The 27,166-nt window shown below is 33.0% G+C and overlaps 1 long non-coding RNA gene across 1 annotated transcript; it reads left to right on the top strand.

Annotated features, from left to right (window-relative positions):
- Window positions 1-24,795: 24,795 nt before the first annotated feature.
- On the top strand, window positions 24,796-26,483 carry LOC128244771 (uncharacterized). Its single transcript, XR_008262987.1, has 2 exons — window positions 24,796-24,967; window positions 25,278-26,483. It is a non-coding gene; the product is annotated as an uncharacterized LOC128244771 (long non-coding RNA).
- Window positions 26,484-27,166: the final 683 nt, after the last annotated feature.

Below are 27,166 nucleotides of genomic sequence, written 5' to 3'. Positions count from 1 at the left end.
GTCTATATACTTTATTTAGTATGGCAAGTTGCATACTGCCGACGCCCCAGTAGCACCGGCGTAAGTGAGTGTTATAAGTTGTATACTCACTGATCCCGTAGGTAAGAAAATAATACCAGAATGCAAATTAAACCAACGACTCATATACTGTGTACTAGACATACGCTTTTTACCGTCCATGATAATTGTGTTTTGGGTTTAATTGTGATTTACTTTACCAGCGACTCGCCCAATCTGTGGTAGACATGCATATTTTCCTTCCGTGATCATTTAAAAGTACATGTTTTCCAAACACACTATTTGAGAATTTACATTTATTGATTAATGAAATATTTTGCGAAACTATGCCATTATTCTTGCTTCAAATTTGATATATACATAAGTGTAACTTTGTTTCCGCCGATCATTTTAAATCGATCTAATATCAGAGTGCAGGCGTAGAATTTTTTTTTTTATTACTTTATGGTTTCAAGCATTGAAATGTATTCTTTAGAATGTAGATCATCCTAACTGTTTTATCAGAAGCCTGTGATTGAGTAAAGTTTTGACATTATAAGCGGTAGCCATCTTTAAACAAAGTAAATGGTTATTTAAGGAATGAATTGCGAGATTGGTTTCATTATCGGGTATGGACGCAGTTTGACTGGTTAAAGCGAAGGACGCCACACGTATTTTTACCAGCCCAACTGCGTTCATCTCGCAATTAATTACTTAGATTTAGACCAACAGTTCATAATTTCTTTCAAGAATTGTTAAAAAACCTATTTCATTTAAGAAAACCTTACAGTTTCAATTTTTCATCCCCATTCTGTATATAGAACCACAAACAGTTTATAATGACGTCACAATAACGCGGGAAAAATCACTTCAGCTCACTTTAAAACGTAAAATTGAAACACTAATGGCAACAATACATTTCAACATATCATAAATGTACTCTTTCTAACGTGTTGATTTTAGTATTTCGGTGTCTACTTACACAATACAAACAATACCAAGATAAACAATTTTCAATTTATATGTATACTGTTATGCGATAATTCACGATCTGAACATATCCGAATATGTGTCGTTCACCGAATGGTTATCGCAATTGCCGAAAGGTATTTCATTTAAGGAAAGGAAGTTGAGGTATAAATATTGTCAAATAAGTTTATATTTATGTTACATGTCCGCTATTTAAGTCTACGTGACATACAACATGACAAAGTGTAGTCAACACCAGACAGGTTTCCTTACAAGGCTCAGGAGGAGTTTAAAATGTAATAACTTTTTGAAAAGCCACTCGGGCGTCTCTTAAGTTCAGACGTGCTCATTTTCAATGATGACATATAAATTGTACTAGGTTATAAATATACGGTATATAATGGTAAACTGAAACATAAATGTCTAACACGAAAGGTTTTGATATCAGCTTAAGCAAACTTCATTAAAAATCTAAATAATATGCATCATCATTAAATTGTCTAGAAATAACTGTAAGTACAGATAAGGCACTATTCGTTTACGAATACGATATTGTGCGTTGGGCGTAATTGTTTCTTGATGAAACGTTTTGAGAGACTCCGGGATTGATAGTTTAAAGACAGTTAAATAGCAATTTAGCAATTGCTTTTCTTTTTGCAACATAACATTTTTCGTCTAAAGGTCTAAGGTTGTATAAATTTCAGTGATGGGGTATTTCATGTTGTATCTAAAAAGAAACTAATGATAAACACATTATAAAGATATATAAAACAATAGTTTTGTTTAACAGCAAAAACAAGTTCAATCTGAATCAAATTCTTCATTAAGTTCTACATTCCTTTGAAAAGCAACTTTGAAGATACAAAGCGCGCCCCACATTTGTATGTGTTTTCAAAAAAATGATATTACACATGCGTCTATGTCATTCTGGTAAAGAAATAGTCTGCTCTGAGACACAGAAGTACGAATTCCACAATCAGGCACCTATAACATAGCTTTATCAACAAATGATGAAATTCCCGCCTTGGAAAGGTCAGTGAACTTAACTGTTATGTATATCGATCAAGCAGAAATAAGAATATTGATTTAATTTGTGATACAACTTGTTCATAATATTATATGATTATTATACTTTTTTCAGTTTTTAAAGCCCTTTCAGAATCAAACAAACAACACGAAGTTCATTTTTACCCTATGTAATGCGAAATATACATATCGTGGCTGAATTCAGTAGATTATACAATGTTATATGATTGTAACAGTAACCCAAACACAGTATAAAACATTTAAAATAAATGTCATTAAATATCAATAGTAATTATAGAGAACAAGATTAGTAGCTCAATATTCTTCTGTGATTTTGTTTAATGGTTATTTTAATTATTGTTTTCACTCTTTGTTACATTATAGTAAAAGTTCGAAATTGATGGATTTAACTTATTAATATCAACTATTGATGTTCTCTAATTTTGTTCTAATTTAGTTGTTGATGAGTAGTTATTTTTTGTCAATATCTTTATCCATTTAATGTGAAATAGAAAGGTAATTTCTATAAAAAGAGGTAAGATATATAATAAAACTAACACAAATACTGGTACCGTTAATTACGTTACGTAAAATAAACACATTGTTTCCTGGAAATAAAGTAAAAGGACAAATAAAAATGTGTTCCATTTTCAAACATCTGTCGTTTCATAACTAATATTAAACTTCTTTTAAAAAAAAATACTACCACTATACAAGATATGTAACGAACACTACAAGCTATCATTGCTCAAAGACTCAGTTTTCATAATGGTTTGGTTCTAGTGTGAAACTGATAAAACCATTATATTCACACTTCTTTTGCGTTGAAAAATTTGCTTGCAAAAACATTTTCAGGCCTCTTTCCTAAGTTTCCAAGTTTATTTTCAAACAACTCAGTTCATGTAACATGACAGCATGAGCATGTGAAAAAGAAATACATAATAACAACGAGGCTGTTGTAAAAAGTTAACATTCAAAGAGAAGTACAAGGCAAATAAAACACGAGAGACATATTTTATACAATGCTTTATATGAATATGTCGAGTGTTACAGAGTATCGGATACATGTGTTATTGTACAGTACAAATATATTAACATTTAGAACAGTTTTACTATTTCCTTCACAAATTTACACAACTTTTTGTATTTCGAAATTTGAGTGTTACACATACACATTAGAGATTTAAATTTGATGACATTCGAATTGATATAGTATTTTTAATCAATAAATCGCTTTCTGCTATTGGTTAAAGCTTTACATTCAAGTAGATAGTGATATTCGTCTCCAATGCTACTGTTTGCTTGCCACAAAGGACAAAGGGTTTCTAAACCACGAGGTTGATAATTCGTACTTAGGCTAATGACCCTAGAACAGTGCGAGAAATACTTATCGCTAATTGGTTTGTTTGAAGCGAGGAACCGTAAAATAGTGTGAATAGCTTTTACTTTTGAAAATGTTATGTGTTTTTGAGTTAAATGCTCGGGCTTAATTAATTCGTCTGCAGGCGATGTCAGTATCCGAACGTTGAGTGCTTTAAATGACTTTATTAGTGTGAATAAAAAACTATTTTTATATGTAATGTTTTTTTAAAAATTGATCCTGGCTCTAATGGAGTTTTATATATTTAATTTTATATTATTGATAAATGTTGGGACACAATAAATGTTCAAGCCCATTTATAGTCCAATAAGCCACCAGTAGACTCGTGTTCCTTTTTACGTAAGCTTCACCGACCGTTCCAAGGCGGTAATCCCATCATTTATTGGTAAAGATATGCTGAAGTGTGTGTGGTTTGTTAGTGGTGCCTGTATGTAGTCATGTTTTGGTGTTAATACGTTTATGTTTCTTGTTCAACTTGGTTAAAGTCCTACATAGCGTCTCAATCCTTATATTTGGGGTTTGACTTCTCTGTTTCTGCTGTATTTTTTAATTGTTTCTCGGAAAGATTGTTCGCGATGCTGAATGCATGGTTTATTTTTCATCCGCGGTTGTTAGGGTGAATAACAAATCTATAGCCATTAACTGGTTTGAAATGGAAAGGTAAAGTATTCATGTATATAATGCAGATATGAACATTACTCATTGTGAGATCAATTGATAAAGAATTGTTGTAAGATGATGGTATAGAGGTACGCTTTAATTTTAAAGTAATGGCATGACTGGAGGACACTTATTTGCTGATATAGACATATATCGTCTCATAGTTATTGACAGTGCTCAGACAGAAGAACTAACTGTCATGACAAGAGAAGATAAAGATTAACCGTTTTCTGGAATAAACAGCTATGGAATCTAAGAACCTCAATGCCCTTAACGTCAACATAATGTGACTGATAATACAAGTTGGGATGTCAAGTAATTATTTCTTCTAAGACGAAATAAATAACATGATTTTTATTTCAATTCATTTGTTGCTTGTGTTTCGGGGTTAGGGTACACTAGTACGACGCTAGTCATTTGTGTTACGTACATATGTACTGTATGCATTATTAACTCAGAGGTTATTCATTCCACACAGCATTATGAAACTATTCAATCGAGCCAAACCTGCTCGGCTTAGAAAGTAGACAGATTTTATATGTGCAGTTTTGTTGTGGCCATTGCTCTGTGCCCTTAAACAGGACTTGTATTCGAATTTAATGACCTAGATATGACCTAAATATGATAATTGCAAAGACCGGCGACCCGTCAATAAGTGTCATTCTTAACATTATGTTAGTGTGGTTTTCAAATCATGTTTTAGCTATTTTGTGACGAATCATGTTTTAAATACCTATATGTGTTTAAGAGGAATATAACATTATGTCATTTACTGAAAAAAATAATTTACAGTTTGATAGGAGAGTAACTGGCTTAGCATATATTTCATACAATATTTTACAATAACATACATTTCCTAAGTACAAAGCATGTTGCACAACTCCTTTTTTGCCGAGTATATATAACAATAATAGTTTCTGATGGTCAGTATTTCAATGTTTGTTTTATGTTAATATATAAGAATCATTCGTCACAACTTCGTCAGGTAATTTTATTGTCTGTGGATAATATGAGCATGGTACTATAGCAATGGAAACTACAACGAAATCAGAATAAACGCTATTTTATTTGCCCTATTCAAACAACTGAAGCCCAGCAGTATAAATGTATCCAAGACCCAGTTGAAGGATCAGCGATAGACAAACATGACAAACACAGCGCCATAAGACGGCAAAATATGTCATAAATCAATGTTGGTGTAAGCGCAATGGGACGGTCGTGAAAAGTGAGCAAGAACTGACAAAATTTTACTCACTTAATGTTTGCGTCATATAAGAATTTAAGTAACAGCTGTCTCAATGTATTCCGCCTATATAACCTGTGTCTCTGGATAATATAAGCATGGCAGGGCTGCAGTTTTGCTGTTATATACCGTGGAAGCATTATACTGTTTAAGCACCTATGACATTCACATGTTACGTCAGCAATCACAATGTGAGTCATGATTTATAACATGATTTTACAGCTTTTACAATTAACAAACTTGTCATTGCGGACATGGTTACAGAAATAATGATAATGAATGTCTTTTGTAATATTTATTTAACATCATCGCCATTATTGATGGCAAAACATTTCCTGTGTCATTACTATTTTCAGCGATGGAATTGCTATCATTTTTATTGGTTGTTTTGCTGAAAACCCTATAATTAGCAAGAACAAAAACACTCATCTTCATTCAAACCATGAAACAATAACATCGGGACCATTTTTCAAGTGTACTTTAAACGATTTTTCCCTAAGATATGTATCCAGAGGTAGTAATGCTCTGTTGAAATGCTCCCCTATGAAAAATCGTTCTTAGAAATCTAGTTGAACAAGCCCTTATGAATTGAGCGGTTTGAATATTCTGATATATTTGTGCTTTCATGCTTGCACTTTTAATCAGGAGCTTGGTTGAAGTTATCTTACTGGTCTGGTCGTTGTAATTTCCATTGTTTTATAATCAAGATTTTTGTCATTGTTTACTTGTTTTTTTTTCCCAATTCAATCAAATTTCTATACACGATATACTCAAAACAGCACTTTTGTGGATTTGCATGAGGTCTTACAGTGTGGTCTTCTTTGTTCGTCAATGAGATCGCCGTATTGCGTTTGAAATTTTAAAATTATTTCTCATAAAAAGCACAGACGGCTTGATATTGCAAATATAAGACAGTTTTTGTTCCTGTTTGCCTTTTACATGATCAATCGCGAACGTGATAAAAAATGTTAAACTGTAAATTTGTTATCGCTTGTGTTGTATACCATAACATTTGAAATATGAACAAAAACTAATTTATAACAATCTTTTAGCTTCTGAGAGACGGAAATGAAACCGTTCGGTGTCGCCACATGGCGTTGACGTCAACATGACGGGAACATGAACATCACTTATTTTTTAATATACCTGTTTGCAGCTTTTTAAAGCAGATATGTTTACACCACATTCTTAAATACAATAGGTAAACGAGCTAGAAATTAGTAGTAAACATTAAAGATACATTACCTTCTATCAGTAATTTAAATACAAAGCTATCCCATCTGTTTTAGATATAAAACAGCAACACATTCAGAAATTTGAAGAATGTGTCCTAGGGGGACTTGTTCAAGAATTCATTATGTTATTGGCATTTTAGTCCTAAACTAAATGCATGAATTGATATGCATATGTATGGGCTAAAACTGGGAATAAAACTTTTTGTGAAAAACAGTCGAGATAATTTACCGACTGAAATGTTCGCTCTTTTTGGTAAAAGTTAAGATTATAAGAAATGCTTTTGGACAAAACGATATGTATGTTTCATGGTGGAGATTGCACTACATGTTCTATCATATTTGGGCCTAAGTTCATAAGTATTATCATTAATATATTGCTAAGGCATAAACCTACCTTTTTCAAATAAAATTGAATACAAATCAAATTATACAATTATTTTTAAAATAAAGTTGTTTCATTAAAATGGGCCATCGAACCAGTTTTGTATGGTGGATTCATGATTTTTAAAGAAACAAACTCATCACATTTTTTTTTGTATTTTTCTACTTTTTAAACAATGTTTTTGGTTCTTTTTGTATGCGTTTTTGCAATCCAATTTTAAGTTAAAATGATGCATTTTTACCAATCAGAAAGGTCCTGGCCACATTCTCAAAATCATGAAAAAATGCCTACCATCCCTACTTTTTTTTCAGTGACCAAGGGTTCTCAATAAGTTTGGGCTAAACTGTTCCAAAAAGAAATGCTTCGGACATTGTTTTATATCATTTTGTTAAGACATTGTAAATTCTTATTGGCTTTAAACCATTTGAAACTTCCTGTTTAGTCACCAGCCGGTTCAAATTGAGGACCCTGCTGACCGTTAATGGCATATTCTTGTATAAATTACATTCAGGTTGTTTATTGTCGGATATCACATAGCATATACACATAAGCCATGTTTAGGGTTTTTACCAACAGCTTCATTTCACAAATAACAACAGGATTCACATAAATTAAGCAGGAATATGTTTTTAAACACATACAATGTTATCTTACGAATAACTTTAAAATTTATAAACTACAATGACAATGCATAATGAGATTATAATAACGATTAAATTGGCTCTTAAATGTAAAATAATCATAGATGCGTCAAAAGCAGCGGACCAGAACTAATAAAATATTTCAAATTAAGACAAAGTACGACTAAGCATCTTTTAAGCTTAAAAATGAGATGCACGTTTTATACACACAGGTGAAACAAAGCTGTCTACGCTAATCTTATCTAAACTACATTTAATATTTTATACATAGGTGAGTAAAAACTGAAATAAGATACAATGCAATAAACGTGCAGATAGAAAATAGCTTAGAAAATCACATCATCACGTCGATCACATTGTAGATAATTTAATTAGAGCAACAGCTTCTTTAGGTACATACAGAGAGTAGCTATAGTAAGAAAAAAAGCATAGATAACAAGCTCTTATATAAACAGACGATACGAAAACACACAATTAAGATATTTGTTAAAGCAGCCAAAAACAAACATCAAACTATGAACAAGAAGAACAATATCATCCCTGTAAGAAACTAATTAATTTGCCTTCAATGCTCAGAAACTTGCACAATATGACACTTTAATTATCAATACAAAACCATTTAGCGTACATACTGGAAAGTGTAAGAAGTTAACACTTAGTTACTTGGTGAGAAGCGAGTGCGCTTACCACTGCGCTGACAGGTTGTCCGGCTAGCGCAGATGTAATCGCAAATATTCTTCTCACCAAGGCAACACGGGTTCGATTCCCGGCCTGGGCGCATGTGAGTTTGGTTAGTGGTCACCAAGCCGGACAAGTGGGTTTTCTCCGGGCATTCCGGTTTACCCAACAACACAAGACCACACCCTCGCGCAACATCGTGCCTACAACAGTGACTTAGTATAAGTTATCCTAACTTTCTTCACAATCGCTGTAAAATATGTAATGTTTCAATTGTTTAAATTAACTCTTAGTTTCGATTTTGTCGAACGAAAAAAGTGAAGTTCTCAATGCCATTTGATTTTTAGTGGAAAATATTTTGAAACGAGCATTAGTTCCATTTTGAAAGCGTATGCATTAAACAATCAAACAAATAAAAAACAGTTATTTAAAGCCGAACTTCTGAATACGCGCACATCAACTACGTCGGTGTTAAGTTTATGTTCTACATTCTCAACAAACCGGTTCGTTTCTGGTAGGACGTAATATATCATCCAAATATGTACTACAAGTATTGTGTCAGCATCTTGAATAACAAGGCAACATTTTAAGATAATGTAGCATGAAGCTATATTTTGTTTGAAAATATGCTGGAAGGCAATGAAAATGACACAAACGGCAATATATTAGAGGTATTTTCTTGAATCGAAAAAAATGAAATCTTACATACCGCTTTTACATCGCTACGAACAATCCCTGTGTGTAATTTGTGAACGTTTTTGGTAGTTTCTGATCGCATGTTGTGCCTAAAATATCCAGAGGTCAAAGGAACAAAAGAAGCGTAAAAACATTTCCCTATAATTTCAATTGAAGAGGTTCCTATATAAATTCAAAAACAGCAACGGATGATCTTAAAAATCAAATGATTAAAAATGCATGGGAACAAAGCGAGTTAAAGTTAACAACCAACTGGGGGTTTAAGTAGGTTTGTTAACATTTCAACTCACAATTGTCCAAACATGTGTCAACAAAGTGTTAAGATCAGACGCACGCAGAATAAGAGGTCAAAAACAGGAACAATGATAGACAAAATGCAAACATTAGGGTACCGCTTTGGAAAGGTCTATGCACTTTCATTTTCCTCAGCCTTTATCAAATCGTGCAAAATCAGCATAAAGGCCTCATCGGATCAAGCATCACATCGAAGGCAATGAAGTGCTTTTTAACAATGGCATCTTAAGGGTCAAACCCACCTTAAGTTATCACCATAATTATCTTAAAAGCGTACGGACAGGGGCCAAACAAACACCAAACAACGCTACAAGACAACACACATTATAGAATTATCAAAATGGATCTTTCGGAGAAACAGTACTCTATTAAAATATATTCCATGAGGCTATTGTCTGCCTCAGTAAGTTAAATCCATTTGTAGAACAAATTTAACTTTCACCAAATAAATGTAAGTTTGTTTTCTAACGTCTATTTTCCAATTTGTTCGCGGAAAAAATATGTTTGTAACTGATATTTCTTTAAACATTAAAGCTTAATATATTGTTCCAAACAAAAATTAAGTGTGCGCTCTATACAAAGAACCTTACTCAATAACTGAGATACAGTTAATAAGGACTTGATATTCATAACATGACAAATATAGGAACAAACCCGGCAGTCAAACATGAAAGAGGACTTTGTTTACAACCACAGATATCCACGCAATGTTAAAGGGGGAAGACGGGGACGTACTAAGTGTTGAAACATTTTTTAGAATACAAGCTACATTTTCAGCCAATGATATTGCAGAAAGGCAACCATTAAGAAGTAGACTTAATCAGTAAGAATTTCACCTTTCGTGCGTGTTAAAAAGACCGCCTATTGCCAATCATCCGATACACACTCCCTGCGTTAGATCTTATGTTCACAATGTATCAGCCAATGAAGTTGTATTCTAAGTTTGTTACATGAAGTGAATTCTAAATGATTAAGAAGAGCTCTTTCGCTACGCTTACTCCACAATTATTAAAAATATAGAATTGACTTCATGTCATCTAGCTTTAACAAAAACTTTGTTTACAAGTAAAAGTATTCTCACAATGTACAAGGGAGAACACGGCCGGTTTAAAAAGGACTTTGGTTACGACTTCAGTACACGGCTAAGATTCATCGAGATTCATCGAGAGAACAAAACAAACAAATATCATAAAAATTAACATATCATTTTCAAAATATGTCAATAAATACTCAACCTCACTTTCCGTTTATAAAACAGTTGTAACAATGCATTAAGGCCATAGAAAAAGTGCAGGTGAGAGATAAATATGTTATTGTACTGACGTTATGAGTAAGGTTCTACTGTAATCAACAGACATCGGCAATGGTTCAGTATAGTCGTGTAAAAGCACTCGCGGGATTTCCGCTAAAACGTTTGTTCTTAGTTGTTATAAATTAAATTACATTGTATTTTACATCGATTTGCAATTATTCATTAAACAAGCTTGGTAATGCACTGATTTTGGCAGTGGAACTATTTTTTCCTTGTACACGCCATATAAAATTGGATTCAAATTATGCACGTATGTATGTGTAATAAACAGGAAACCAACAAACACTAGACCACAAGAATTACTCTCAGTAGATAGAGGTACTGGTGTTGACTTTTGAAAGCTTCATGGATGCACAAACGTCAGAGACCATTCAAAACGCATTGATACACTTAGCACAAATAAACATGTGATGTAACGTATACTAGATAATTAATAAAGGAAACAGCGAAGAAACATGTATCAAAGAATAATTAAAAAACGATATCAATTCTACATATTCAAGTATTACGTATATAGCCTCATTATTCATTTTTTTTTCATTCATAAGGGATTTAAAACTACGAAATTACCATTTCTATGATATCTTTCTGGAATAAGTGTCGTCGACACTTGATAAAAACAAGTACAATTAAATAGGTAATGAAATTAATCTCCGACCTCACCAAAATTACAAATTATATCATAACGTTATGTATAAACCGATCTCAGCTTTCTTCTTTGGGATATCGTTTACACATTTTAAACGTAACTAGTATTTTGACATATTTATGTGGCAAATAATCAACATAAAGATCCAATTTATGTTCTTTTCTGTACTTTCTGACAATTAAATAATGTATTGGAATAAGAAACATTGCTATGCCATGTTTGTTAGTACTGGTATTGAATACTTGATTCGATTTTCTTTTATACAACATCTCTAAAATCATCGAAAGCTTAGTTTATCCATACACAGCTTAATCATCATTCATATAAAATATACTTCATCAACGTTAACGATTTTAACATTTTAGCATTGTGCACGTTTTCAAAGTACATGAATTTATACAACGATCGTGCAAGTTTATCAGTATTCGACTCCATGTAATACCAGAAGCCGATAATTAGCTTCTTAATAACAAAACGAAGTGAGGTTCTCCCAAAATCGCCATATAGAATTGTATGAGGAGTTTTACATGCGATTCATTTTTCATATAGTCCTTATGTACCTCTTCTAGCAGTTTTATATCTGACGAACCCTAGACTTTACACCAATATGTAAGCATTGGTAGAATAGAAAAATTAAACTGTTGAAGTTGACAATCCAAAGATAAATCTTAATTTCTTATCTTTAATTTACAACATGGTTGTAGCTATAGTTATCTGTTTATTATTAAATAATTAACGATTATTGCAAATAATGTATAGTAACAAAAAATCAACTAAATAGCCAAATCTTACCTTAACCTAGATTAGTAAACCGTAAGATAGTTTAGTATACTTTCTATAAAACTTAGAATGTTTTCCTTAAGAAAATAGCATACTATAAAGTAGACTTAAAGGGCTTCAACAAAATCTTCGATGAACTATACACTCTAAATATATGCACGAGACGTAGTATAGTTGGTAACAGTGTCATATAATGAATTAAAACGTCCTTTGAAAAAATAAATTATTGCATGAGAAAAATTTCTCATGTACCGTTCCACCTCGACCATATATTTGAGGACGTGGACCATATTTATTGGGCTCACGAACACCTATTGAAACAAGTTATTGACGTGCATGCCCCAGTAAAACAGAAAACACCAAAAAGGAATCAACCACCTTATATGAACTCCTCTAGGTACCGTAAACTTATTTACAAGGCTCGTCAAGCAAGAAACACCTATAACAGAAATCAGAACATGGCCAACTGGTTAAACTACACTAAGTTCAGAAATCTCAAGACCAAGGTGAAAGGAGAATCTATAGCTGTTTATTTCCAAGAACTGTTAAGTGGATGACCCAAATCAAAGGACTTCTGGCCGGAAATTAAACCTTTTCTCTCACAGAAACCAACAAATAAATCCAAAAACCCAATAATACTCAAATACAACATAGGGAATTTGGTTTCCGATCAAAAGCTAATGGCCAATAATATAACTAATTTAACGTTAATATTGCTGAAAATATTGGAATATCTGATACTCAGGTTAATGATATACACTCTAGTTTTGACAAAATAAAGGAAAACTGCCAAATGTCACCTGACTTTCACCTCACCCCGGTCACCGATAAAGATATTCGAAAATACATTGACAGGTAAAATCCCCAAAAAGCAACTGGTATAGATCCAAAAATCATCATTGTTGGCAAAGATACTTTACAGGTCCCCATCCGAAACATGGCCAATGAAATTATTAGCCAAGGATCATTTACAAATAGTCTTAAGCTAGCACAAGTTACCCCTATTTTCAAGAAAGATGACCCCTTTATTGAAAAGAACTACAGATTAGTCAGTGGTTTACCATCAATGTCCAAATTATATGAACGGGTCATAAGTAAGCAACTGATTAGTCATTTTGATAACATTTTTCATCCTTTCCTGGCAGCATTCTGAACAACATTTGGATGTCAAACTACCCTGTTAAGGAAGACTGGAAAAAAAACATTGATGAGAACAAATATGTAGGAACAGTTATAGTGGACCTCTCAAAATCAATCGACGGCCTGCCCCATGATCTCATCTTAGATAAGCTTAATGCATACGGTCTCTCAGCCCCAGCATGTAAACTTATGCACAGCTCTCTTACAAACAGAAAATAACGTGTCAAACTCGGTCAAATTGCCAGTGAGTGGGACTCCATCCTGAAAGACGTACCACAAGGATCAATATTAGTGCCTTTAGTTTTCAACATTATCCTAAACAAGATCTTCTACTTTATGAATAATGCAGCTTCGTATAGTTATGCAGATGACAATACTCTTTCTGTGTGTGATAAAAATCCTGATGTTGTCAAGACCACTCTTGAAGAAGAAAGTAACATTTTGATAAACTGGTTTACTTCCAATCAATTGCAGGCTAACCATGACAAATTTCAGGCAATTTCAGTTGGCTCAAGGTCTGTTAAAGAAATAAAACAAATCGATATACTTAATCACACCATTTTTGTGAAGAGCAAGTAAATTTGTAGGTGTTCAGGTAGATAGTTTATTTTATTTTGATGCCAAGATTTTTAAAATGTGCAAAAAGCAGCTAAACAATTGGATATTCTTCAAAGACTAAGCAAATTTTTGACAACCAATACTAAGCTTATTATCTATGAATCTTTTACCAGATCCAATTTCAACTACTGTCCTGTCGTGTGGCATTTTTGCAGCAAGACAAACACAGAAAAATTGGAAAAGATTCAATACAGAGCTTTTAATATTGTTTAAATGATAACACCTCAACTTACGAAATTCTTCTTCATAGAGTTCAATTGCCAACATTACATTTGAGCAGGGTAAGATACAGTTGCTATTAAAGCTTACAAATGTCTGTATGGTATCTCACCAGAATATGTTCAAAACCTTGTAATTTTTAAGACACGTAATTTTAATCTGAGATAGGAAAACTGTGTAGACGTTCCATCAGTAAGAACAACTAAACATGGGAAAAAACTCATTCCGCTTTGAGGTCAGTCATGTATGGAACAGCCTCCCAAAGGATATAAGGTGCTCCCAAAACTACCTTGAATAAAGAAGGCTGATCCGCACCTGGACAGGTCCCTCTTGTAAATGTTCAATGTGTAAGTAATACCTTTTTGCTTTAAAAAATAGAAGAAATTGAGAACTATAAGATGTTTCACTGAATATCTTCTATCCTTTGTCTTAACGGAAAAGGAGTTTTGTTTTCAGTGGGATGGCTTACACCCATTGGACAAGATATGGCATTCAAATACCAGAAAAGATTTCAGCGGACTTTTTTGACTAAAAGAACAACTTATTAAGTTAAATTACATGGGGTAATATCTAATTATGATTGTTTCAAATTTGTATAACATCTGTCGAACACATACAGCTATTTGTGTTTTTCTTTCGGCAAGTATTGTGTTTAGGTGTTACGACTTTACTTTTTCAATTAATATTATTTTACAATGATAGGTGTAAATATCAAAATAACATGATGAATATCATACCTCCTCTAAGCAATACTTTCCAAAGATTTTTCCTTTCATGCTAGATTTATTATTAGTATTTTTACGAACAACACATCGATGTACAAAGCTGTTATTTCCTTGTATATTTTGCTACAATTTTGCTACTTCAGTGTATATGATTACCCTTTAAGTTATACTTATGAAACAACTAACCATTTTACAGTGGTATATCAACTAGTCAAACCGTGCGCGTGTGGACTGGCCGTACAGCCGGGAAAACTTGTTGATTTTATCACTGTTCTCGATGCTCTAATCTAATTTTCCTATTTGTATTTGTGTTAATTTTAACATATATTCTTTTATTTCCAGGTCACAAACTCATTGTTATTTTTATTTGAAATGTTATGTATGTCTGTTATTTATGTCGGAAAACAGCTCATTGGGCTGATGTTTCTTGTTAACACATACCCGACTTTAAATAAAGATTCTTGTATCTTGTACATGAAATAGTTTGTTTCAGATTTGTATGATGTCTTTAATCGTCCTTAGGTTAATACATTCGTAAGTTTGACGCGGACTAGTTTTTACAGACTGGTATAATGCCTTTAAAGATGCACCCTTACTCCCAAATCGGATTTACCACAATTAATCATATTCTTTTAATTTTCCAAAAAGGATAAATAAATGTCTAAAAACAATGGTGCTTATGAATTTGAAAGAAATGCGCATAAAACACGTTATTTTTACCTCATGAGACTAAAGGAGACCACAGTTTATCTTTAAGCATTCACCAATAATTCAATATTTTTGAGCTTTCTTCTATTAAATACACGGTTACAATCTTTTTATCATTAATTACCTTTTTCATTAACACATAATTTTGTAAGTAATGGTTTATCAGTCAAAATTGATTTTTGCTATACATGTTTTTGTATTGATTTGAATAAGAGTGTCACTTTAATCGTCCTTCGGTGCAAAATGGTCGTAAGTGAGACGCGGTATAGTTATAACAGATTCGTATAATGATCCTCCTTCGGCGAAAGCCACCATGCGTGGGGACGGAAAACGTAAAACGCATATTGAACAGCGAAAGAAAATGTGACTGTGGTTTTATGATATTTACAACAGTTAAGCAGAATTTAAGGAGCAAAACATTTCAGAATTATAAATCCGATCGCTATTACATACAGCTTATTATTAACATATGTCTTGTATAAAGGTTAATACGATGTTAACTTCTTATTATTTCATTAAAGGTAAACAGACGCAAATGACGTAAATTGAAACAATAAATCGTTTAATCAACAGCGCATGAGAAACAAACGTGTTGCTCAAAGAATTTGAATGTGTTAATTATGCAAAACTAATTAAAAACAAAAATAAATCAAAATCATTAAACAGTGAGGTATCCATTGACGAGGGAAGTTACAAAACAGGATGCCTGTTGCTCTTTAAGGTTTGAACATAGAAGTCAATATTAATATAATCGTGAAGAATTTTCAAACTTTACTGGAAAACAAGAAGTTAGCATCGTATTGGAGTAAGTATCTGTTTTATTTTTGAAAATACATCATATTTAATATGATTTGCTAGATAATGTTTAGATCTTGGTATGTCAGTATATTGACTCTGGTATACTCGTTATCCTTAAAAGTCGAACAGCTCTTTTTTCATTATAACGGAGTAATATTTCTTTTTTGGCTTGTGTATATTTCAACTGCATACTTGTTTAACTACAATGTGATATACAATTCAATATGATGTTGTCAAACAATTTAGACTGAAATTAAATATATTTGTAGAATAAAACTGATCAGGAACTTTTCTGATTCAAAAGAATGATGACGTCATCAATAGTCGTACACATCCTATGTGTACTTTGTATGGCAAGAATTGTACCCGGCCAAACGTACACCTCCGAATGTGACGAAGAGACTTTGAAAACTCGATTCGGGTTTAAGGAGCACCCGACAGACTGCAGTAAATATATCCAGTGCCTTCTGAACATAAACGGTCAGGTAGTTGGACTTGTGAGAGATTGTGGCTATGGAACATATTGGAACCCAACTTTACTGACGTGTATATTAGCAACAGACACTGTATGCAAACTTGATTTGTGTTATCAACAACCAGACGGGAAGCGAAGAAAGGGACATGGAAATTGTAGAGGTTTCTATGAGTGTCAAGGAAGTACGTCTAAACCAAGGTGTTGCCCACTAGGACAATATTTTCACGACAGTCTTGTATGTGTAAACAATACGGCAGATTACACGTGCAAACATGTTTGTTTTGACTCTATTCCAAACAAGATTGCTGAACGTACATTTAATAAACCGTATGGTAGTCCAAGCGAAACAGTACTCATAGGTGGGCGAGTGATTTCGAGTAATAATCAGCAATCGACCGTAGACCGACTAGAAAAAAGCAATGTGAATTCTGATACGGACGGGCTAAAGTTTAAACCTATTGTCAGTAGCGCAAACGAAGACAAAGTTCAAACAACTACTGCACAAACGGTCTGTGACAAAAGCGCCATACCTGAATATCCTGGAATGTATAAACAGACGCTTTTTGGCAGAGTATGGACATTAGAACGACCCTGTTCGATTGGAACAATATTTGTGGAAGCTGTCTGCAGCTGCCTCTAAATTTGAGATCACACTAAAATTCCTGAACACGCTAAGAGTGTAAAGAGTGTAACCCAAACAATGGTTTGTACGTTGATCAACCCATAATTTACGATTGACGAAAAAGATCAGTCGGGCAATGCGTGTCAAATTATCAAGAACAATGTTACAGTGCGAAAAGGCAATGCCATTTTCTATATTCTTTCCGGAAACCATTTTGTGTTCGCTGTTTGTTTTTTACTATGTATGTAGGATTTGTTTCATTTTCATTTTTTATTGTGTTCATTTACCGTTTCAATGTGTCATCCAAAAAGTTTTTAATAGACAACATGGTCCCTTAATGTCTAATGTGTAGCTCTTGTAGTTGGCGTGTGAGGATCTTTCAATGTTATTAAACTAATAACTAAACAAGTATTTAAGCACTCACAATCTGGTTTAAACCCTTAACCTAAACATAAACATACACCTTTTGAAATATGATAAACCAGAATAAACGAAAAGCATGAGCATGTGACATATATTGCTATCCTTTGGACTTGATCACTTAGATATTTTGTTTTATTTTATATGGCATCATTTGTGTGCAAGTGAAAATTTAAAAGGACTCGTAGGTAGGATTTGGGATCGTATGAGGTATATGACGATTGATTCACATGGTTCACATGGATGAAAAAACTACTGAAATTTTGCACAAATAAAATGCAATGTTTTTTATTCGTCGTTAGACTGATGGGAAAGATGGGTGTTGAATCTAAATATGCATAGAAATATAACCAATTTATCTTTTTTAACAATTTAACCTTTATATACAGTCACTCAACCGAATTTTGAACGCAATTATTTCTAAATTGGTATATTTCTGTTAATACTTTACCTATTGAGAGAAACATTAAAATGTTTGTTTAAGAACCAACCCGATCAAGTTCTAAAAAGGTTCATACATGCATCCATGCGGAACGGATATTCCTCATTTTATTTGGTATATTTTAATTGATACTTTTACTTTTTCACAGGTTTTCTTTTCCAAATATGAAATGTGTGTTCAAGTTGTTCAAAAAGCAAATGTTTTAAGTAAAGGTCGTCTAAATAGAAGCTTGGAAGTCAATAAACCGATGAAAATGATTACTTCTTTCGATAAATTTGGAAAAAATAGCAATAACTGTACAATTTTAAAAAAGAAAAACTTGTACGTCGAAAGATAACAACGATTGTTGGAACTGTTTTTCGAACTAGTTACACAAGATTTCCTCATGAATTAAAGCGACAATTTCAAATCTCAACAGTAATTTAAATGTTAATAGTTATTAAAATGTTAATAGTAATAACACAACGCAGACCATAGGGAAAAGTCATGTGTTCAAAACTATAGCGAATATCCTGTATAAAGACACAAGGGCAAGGCCTAACAGACATTTCATAAGGCATAAAAAAGAAAAGAGAGACTAAAAATGAAATGAGTATGCCAATTCAGACAAGCCCTTTTAATTATATGAGATCTCTTTGTCGGAAGTTTGTTTTTAAGTAACTGGGCCGTAAACTGAGGAAATGGCACTGTTTCACCGTCTTGAATCATCATTGAGTACTTTAAATTATTTTGTCAGTTTATAGAATGTGTTTTATTTGTTTTATATTCTCTGAATTGTCTTTAAGTTGATGCTGGCTCTGATTAGGGTTATATATTTAAATGTTTTGATAACTATTTTGACAATTGTTTGATTGCTGGAGCATAAAGGGTTAGCAAAAGGATTCAGATCTGATTTTGATACAACGGGTTATTCTGAACAGATTTAATTATGTGGAAAGGCTGATCAAATTCAATATACTTTTTCTATTTCGGCGGGTACCTTTATCAATCGTTAAGGGTATAATTATTGTGCGATGTTTAATTGTTCCTTTTTCAAGTTCTTTAAAGAATAAAGTATAAACATAATTATAACTCAAGCAAATTAAACCCAATGTTGCGCTTTTGTGGTAATCATTTCGGTGTTGGACCAAAACGTTATGCTTCAACTGAAAATGCATATTCTGTTAGTTGAATAAAATGGTTGCCATGTATCGACATACTCTCGAGGTCCTTGTAATATCATTTCGACAAATTGTAAAATATGTACATAGTTATACTATGCAGATTTGTGTTACATGATATGTTACCCGTTAATTTCAATTGCATATACAATTAACAAGTATATCGAAAATAAAGATATTGAATTGAAGTATTCTCATAAAGTCATTTTCATCACTATATTTGTAATATCTTAGTGAAACGAAGACCGTTCGCAAGGATGGTGAAGTAAAAACTGCTCGATCAGTGTATTTCATATATGCTTTTATCCTCCATCAATCAAAATAGTGTTTATAGATTACCCAAATGGTCATAACTTCAATAGAGGTAATGAGCGGTCTGACATTTATCGCTTACAAGGTGTCAAACAACGGTTTGCATGTATTTTTTCTTATAGCAATCATTTGGTTGCTTGAGCTTTACACATATTTAAATATGTAAAATAATTTAAAACTACGTTTAAGCATTTTTCACTTTCATTTTCTTAAGCTTTGTTTCGCTACGCAAAAGAGTTCTCTGGCCATACATCGATGCTCTGAGGAAAAAAAAAGGAGAGACATCAATCTCTTTAAAGTGACACTCTTATTTAAAATCAATATTCACACATGTATAATAAACATACATTTTGAGTGATAAACCTTTAGCTACTTCCTTAATAATGCATTTATGGAAAATATTAATTACAGATAACACGATTAGAATCGTGTATTTAATAGAAAAGTACGCAAAGACATGAAATGATTGGTGAGTGCTCAAAAATTTACCTTGATCTACTATCGTCTTATAAGGTACAAATACCGTGTTTTATTATATGCCTATCAAATTCCTTTCCAATATCCAACAGTGAAAATACAGCACGCCGTATTGAAAAATCCGTATCACCATACTGTGGTTTTCTGATTTCGTATCATGCAAGAACCGTGTGTAATCTCGGAACTACTTTCCCGTTGCTAAAAATAGCGTGAATAAAAAAACTGGTAAAACCTGTCAACTTTTATATAAAATACATAAAATTACTTAACTTTACTCACCCTCCAGAAGCATGTAAATATTCAGGAACATGATTCTCATGTTCTTCAAAAAAAACATAAGGATAAGCACGAAGCAGAGAACACTTCCAATCTATCATGATAGCTACTTCAGTGAACTAGTTGTTTGCCATTTCGAAGTTCATAAATTGTTGCATTATCCATGTTTATTATCATAAAAATATGGGCAGCTCGCCAAAACAAAGAAGAAGGCGAATTCGCGTCATCGATAGGAATAGCGATGAGCGTAAAAAGATCGTAAAAATATCGAATATTTACTTTGTCAAAAATGGCCGCGTTACGTCTACAGGAAATGACGATTAGTGTATACTCGTAAAATAAGTACCGTTTGTTGTTGTTGTTGCTGTTGTTGTTTTTATGCTGTGACATTTAATTTCGTATTATCAATAAGTTAATTTTGCATAAACACAAAATATTTTGTTCTTATTTTGCTCAATAAAGTTAATTCTGTAACTTCTGACTTCGTTTCGCTGTAGTAGCCTCCCTTGACTTCATCACACAAAACTACGTAACACATTAAAATTCATACGCGCATTTGACAGATGGCGGTAAATTTAAATCAAATTTGCGGTCTCGACGGATACGTGTTTACACACCGAACTCGACGTGATACAGGTCACCAGAAATGCGTTCTATCATAATATCCTCTATTTCTGCACCTTAATTTCAAATTAAACTTGTATCATTCATAAGAACCATTGTTTTCGACATTTATTCATCATTTGAGGTAAATGAAATCATTTGTATTAATTGTGGTAAATCTTATTTGGGAGTAAGAGTACATCTTTAAAAATACATTCTACACATGAATATGTACTATTAACAAAATGTCACATATTGAATCTGGACTTCTTTATTTATATCAAAACAAGAAAGCAATAAAAAAAATGATATCACTAACACAAATCAAATACACTTTTCCTTCAAAAGTATGTTCATAATAATTAAACAAATAAAACAATAAATCCACGACAAAGTTGAATTTATAAATCAGGGTTACAAACGTAGATGGCTATTGCGTCAACTAACACAAATTAAATACATTTTTGTTTTCAAATGATTCCTTTAAAAATAATTAAAAGAAAAAGGTAGATGGCGATTTCGTCGATGTCACCTTCGAGACTCAGGATTCCATCAGAGTACCCGATATGGAGCGCGCACTGGACATTTCTAAGATGACCGTTTGCTGGGATTTATGGCCTAGTTTTTGCAAGACTTACGCGTATTTTTTTGTTGTAGAACTTGTATACTAACTCGCTTTTCTGACCGACGCTCAATTGCGGTTGGTATAACTTTGGTTGATAGCCGATATTACTCGTACGTACCAACTGCTGCGTGTACATATATACGATCCTCCGTTGAAATTAAAGATGGTTCAAACTTACAGTTGTTTTAGAACAACGCTCGCTGCATGTCAGCTGGGATAATATTGTGGTTAGATTTGAATTCCATTCTGATAAAGAAGGTATTAGAGATATCCAAGTTGGTAAACCTAGGAAAGATAATGACCTCAGATACAGGTCTGAGGTAGGAAGACGGTCCCAGTTGGGCAGTGCATGGTGTTAACGATGATCATACAGGATCCAGAGAAGTAGCTCTGGTTGACCGAACACTGGCCTCTTATCACATACAAACGCAGGGGTAGCCTTAGTCGTGGTTGTTGCATCGGAAGAAGAGTTGGATTTTATTTCGTTACTATTAAGAGGGACTTCTGTTACATAATTGCTGTTGTAACAATTGTCCGTACACTCTTCGTATTCAATGGCAATGCATCCTATTATTATGTCATGCTTTTGACCTTTGGAACAGACTTGATATCCTTGGCAGTTTCCGTCGGCTTTTCTTTGGTTATAATTCATCTCTGTAGCATAGAAATAATTTGCCATACTGTATGTTCGGCACTAGCACAGTTTGGTATACTCTTGCTAAAGAATGATCGAAAACCATACGTTCTCACTCCAGCGATATCGTTGTGGTGAATGTTTTATTTAAATTAAATATATTTTTGCAATATATTTTGCTGATTGTTAAACCCTGATCCATTGTCTAATTGCCGCTCGTCACAGAAGTAGTTAAATTCGTTTTGTCCAATCGTCGTAGATAACGCCATAACTATTGCCAAAAGCGTGTTTAGTATCTTCTTTGCTGAGCAATTCTGAAACAAAATCAATGATGAATTAGTTTAATAAGTATGACAAAGATGAGTATTAAAACAAAAACAACATTTATTTTAATACAATTGCATACAGCATATGATCATCAGAACAATTATCAAAGCATGGAGAAATATCAAATATGAATATCATTTAAGGTTAGTTTTGTTAAAGTTCTCATTTAAAAGAGAGAAAGACGCCTGTGTCCTATAGTATGTGCCACAATATTCACCTCGAAGCATATGTCTTAAGTTGATGTTGCCAATTGGACGTGGAAAAAGGCAATTTCTGCTGATATAAAACAACATTTTTTTACCAGAACATCATAGACCCAAAACTTTAAAATAGGCACAACAAGTTTGTCAAATAAATTTATTCTATGTTTAACTGATATGCTAGTAAATTTATGAAAATACTTATTCATTTGGAATATAGCTTGACCAGCTAATGTTGGTTGAACATCAGAAAACGATCCTCCATTGTTAAATTGATTAACTAGTTGCAACAATATTTTTGAGGCCATGAATAATGCGCCGGTAAGATATAAATGTCTTATTCTACTGACGGTGTGATTAAGACATTGAAAATTGTTCAGTATTCACTTGCAATTGCACTCGTGGGGTTTTCAGCTAAGAAGATTGTTCATAGTTTTTGTAAACAATATTATGTTGTTGTTGTTTTTTAATCATTATCTGCTAATAAGCACATTTGCATCGATCGCATTTACGCAGCGAAAGAGGTTTGTAATGCACTTTTTTTTCGCGTACACGCTTAATAAAACTTACAATTAATTTTTCCGTCTTAATATAATGAAAAGATGGTGTATTTTAAATGGACCCATATAAGCTTATTCAATTAGACGATGATTTACACAAATTAAAAAAACACACTAGATTTTGTACAAATTAATGTGTCAACATGTCAAAATAATGTTCAAATTTGTTCATTTCTGTAAATAGGATATTTTCTGTAAATAGGATATTTACATAATTTATTGGAATAAGAAACATTGATATACCATACATGGATGTGTGTACTGGGCTTGAAAACTTATTTCGATTTTCTGTATTAAATGATACTCAGAACCATAAAAAGTATTTATAGCTTCAGAAACATTCATCTGAAATAAACTTCAGAAACGTTAATTACCTAAACATCGTGGCATTGTGAACGTTGTCAGAGAACATAAATGTATCCAACAATGATGAAAGTGCATGAGCATTTGACATCATGTTATACCAGAAGCCCATAATTCGCTTCGTAATAACGAAACGAATTGAATATCTCAAATTAGCAATGCATGAGGAGTTATACGTTTATACTTTTTATATGTAATATGTTTTTCATTATGTAAGTATGTAAGTACTATTTTTAGCAGTTGTACATGTGTAAAACCCCAGACTACACACCCATATGTAATCATTTGAAAAATAGTAGAATCAAACAGTTCAAGTTGACAATCCATAGATAAATCTTGACTCCTTTATTTCATTTATTGCATGCTTTTATGAATACATACCTAATCATGATTAAACAATAAACGATTATTGCGATTAATGTATATCAACAAAAATCAACACATTAGCCAATCACAACTTTAACATAGATTACTTTACCGTAAAATAGTTTAGTATACTTTTAACGGAACTTAGAATGTATTTCGGGAAGAATATAGCCTATAATAAAGTAGACTTAAAGGTCTTTAACAAAAACCCTTCGATGAACTATATACTCTATATATGTGTGCATAATACGTAGTATTGTGTGTTACAGACTCGTATGGTGTCTTTTAGCGTCCTTCGGCAAATACCATCGTAAGTGAGACGCCGTATAATTGTAACAGATTTTTATGATGCTTTAAATCGTCATTCGATGAATACTACCATGCATGATGACAGAAAAAGTGAAACATATTTTCAACAGTGAAATACAATGTGACTGTGGTAATATGATATTCATAACAAGAAACCAGATTTATACGAGCTGTTAACAACTCACAACTTCTTAAAAAATAATGAACAAAACTATTCAAAAATATAAATATCGATCATCGTGTGTTAAAAACTCATTATTGCATGAAGGTTATTATTTACCTATGTTTTATATAAAGATTAAGTGGATTGTCTTGATTTTAATTTGTTATAATTTAACTTCAAGTTAACAGATGAAAAATGTTAATTGAAACAGATTATCGTTTAATCAACAGCGCATGCGAAACAAATATGTTCTTCAAAGAATTTGAACGTGTTTATTATGCAAAGTTATTTAACAAAAACAACAATAGACCAGTATAATTAAATAAAGAGGTATCTGATAGACACCTGGCATGGAAGAGTGAGATTATGCAGCAAAGAGGATTGTTGCTTTTCTAGGTTTGGCCATAGTAGTCAATATTTATATAATCGTGAACTATTTTCTAAAATCAGGGAAAAAGCAAGCAGTTAGCATCGACATTGGAGTAAGTATCTGCTTTATTGTTAAAAATAGATGACATTAAAAAAATACGATTTCCTAGCATCTTTTTTGATAAAGCAAACACTTCTTGGTAAATCATTATATTGACTCTAGAGACGTTATCCTTAACAACTCGTTACTCATTACAACTAAATAATGATTCTTTTTTGGCTGGTGTCCATTCATCTACATACTTGTTTAACTACAATGTGATAAACCATTCACTTGATGATATCAAATACACTAGACTGCAGTGGAATAGGTTTGTAAAAGACGTAAATTAAAACTCTTAAAACTGATGAAGAATTTTTCAGATTCAAAAGAGTGATGACGTCATCAATAGTCGTACACATCCTGTGTGTACTTTGTATGGCAAGAATTGTACCCGGCCAAACGTACACCCGCGAGTGTGACGAAGAGACTATGAAAAATCGATTTGGGTTTAAGGAACACTCGACAGACTGCAGTAAATATATCCAGTGCCATTTGAACATAGACGGTCAGCTTGTCGGAATTGTGAGAGATTGTGGTTATGGAACATATTGGAACCCAACTTTTTTGACGTGTATATTAGCAACAGACACTGTGTGCAAACATGATTTGTGTTTTCAACAACCAGACGGGAGACGAAGAAAAGGACAAGGAAATTGTAGAGGTTTCTATGAATGCCAGGAAAGTACGTCTATGCCAATGTGTTGTCCTTTTGGACAATATTTTCATGACAGTCTCGTATGTGTAAACAATACAGCAGATATCAAGTGCAAACAACGTTGTTTTGACACCATTTTGAGCACACATGCGACTAAATCATCTGGAATATTTGCTGAACATACTTTAAAAAACCCGTCTGCGAGGCAAAAGGAAACAAATAAGCCTATAGCCAGCAGCTCAAATACAGACAAAGTTCAAACAACTACTACAAAAACGGTCTGTGACAAAGGCGTTATACCTGGAAAACCTGGAATGTATAAAGAGACGCTTAATGGCGGATGGATTATAAAAAGACCTTGTCCGACTGGAACAATATTTGTACAAGCTGCCTGCAGCTGCATCTCCATTTGGGATCAAACTAAAGTACCTGAATTTGCATAGTAGCCCAAACACCGATTTTTACGCCGAAAATCCACCCACCATTTACGCTTGACGAAAACGATCAGTCGGCCAACGTGTATCAAATTATCAACCACAATGTTACAGTGAGAAAGTGAGGAGCCATTTTCGATAAAAAGAACTGTTTTAGAATTCCAATATACCTTAATATGGATAATACAATTTTTAGTTATCCAAGTTATCTAACTGTTTATGTTAATTTTAAATTTAAATTTCATTATTCAGGTTTTTCACAACGAAATGTTTTGTTTAAGTTCTTGTCATATGGGATCACTGAGAGTTTTTGGAAATAAATCAATGTTATACTTCTTCGCTTCGACAAATTTAAGCTTTGCATTACAGTTAATCTAAACGACTGTCGTTTTCGCATGTTGGGTGCATTTAAACTGAATATGATTTCCGGAAACCATCTTGTCCGCTGGTCGTTTTAACCATTTTATTTTAGCTCGATTTAGACAGCGTAAAGCTGATATAAATCACTCTCGAGTTCGTTTCTGGTAAAAAACCAAGTTCGGTTTCCTTCTTGAGAGGCCATACGAAAGTACCCTTGGTGGTTATCAAACCAACATCATTTAAGGTGAGAGTGGGACACCTATTCCACTATAACGTTCTCCTTCTCTCTGCACTACACGGTCATAATTGCGTTACTTTTGTCAAAAGTGTCCAAAACAAACGCCATGGTCTTATACTCCATTGATTTTATTGTAATGGGAGTGTGCAAATCTAAATTTATGTGAAATACATAAACAGGCTCAGTAGCTAAATGTTTAAACAATAACCTCGTTTTATGGCACAGGGTAAACGCCAAAGACATAAAACACAAAAATAAAAAATCACAACCAAGAAACATGGAACAACAGCACAAAACTCCACAAACAATACAATGCATATATACTATATAAAACACAAGGTATGTTTATCAAGGATTGATAGTTACCGACAGTTTAATCAGACGGGTTATATTTGCGTTTCATGAAAACGCAACAAAAAGACATGACACGTATACATCGAATGACAAAGGAAATTATTCGTGTTCATTCTTTAGTGTACTCATTGATCGTTCAATGGTGGCATCCAAATAATTGTTTATAGA

This window comes from Mya arenaria, chromosome 8 (genome assembly GCF_026914265.1).
Source record: "Mya arenaria isolate MELC-2E11 chromosome 8, ASM2691426v1".
NCBI lineage: Eukaryota > Metazoa > Mollusca > Bivalvia > Myida > Myidae > Mya > Mya arenaria.
This window is presented reverse-complemented; position numbering and strand designations above follow the sequence as displayed.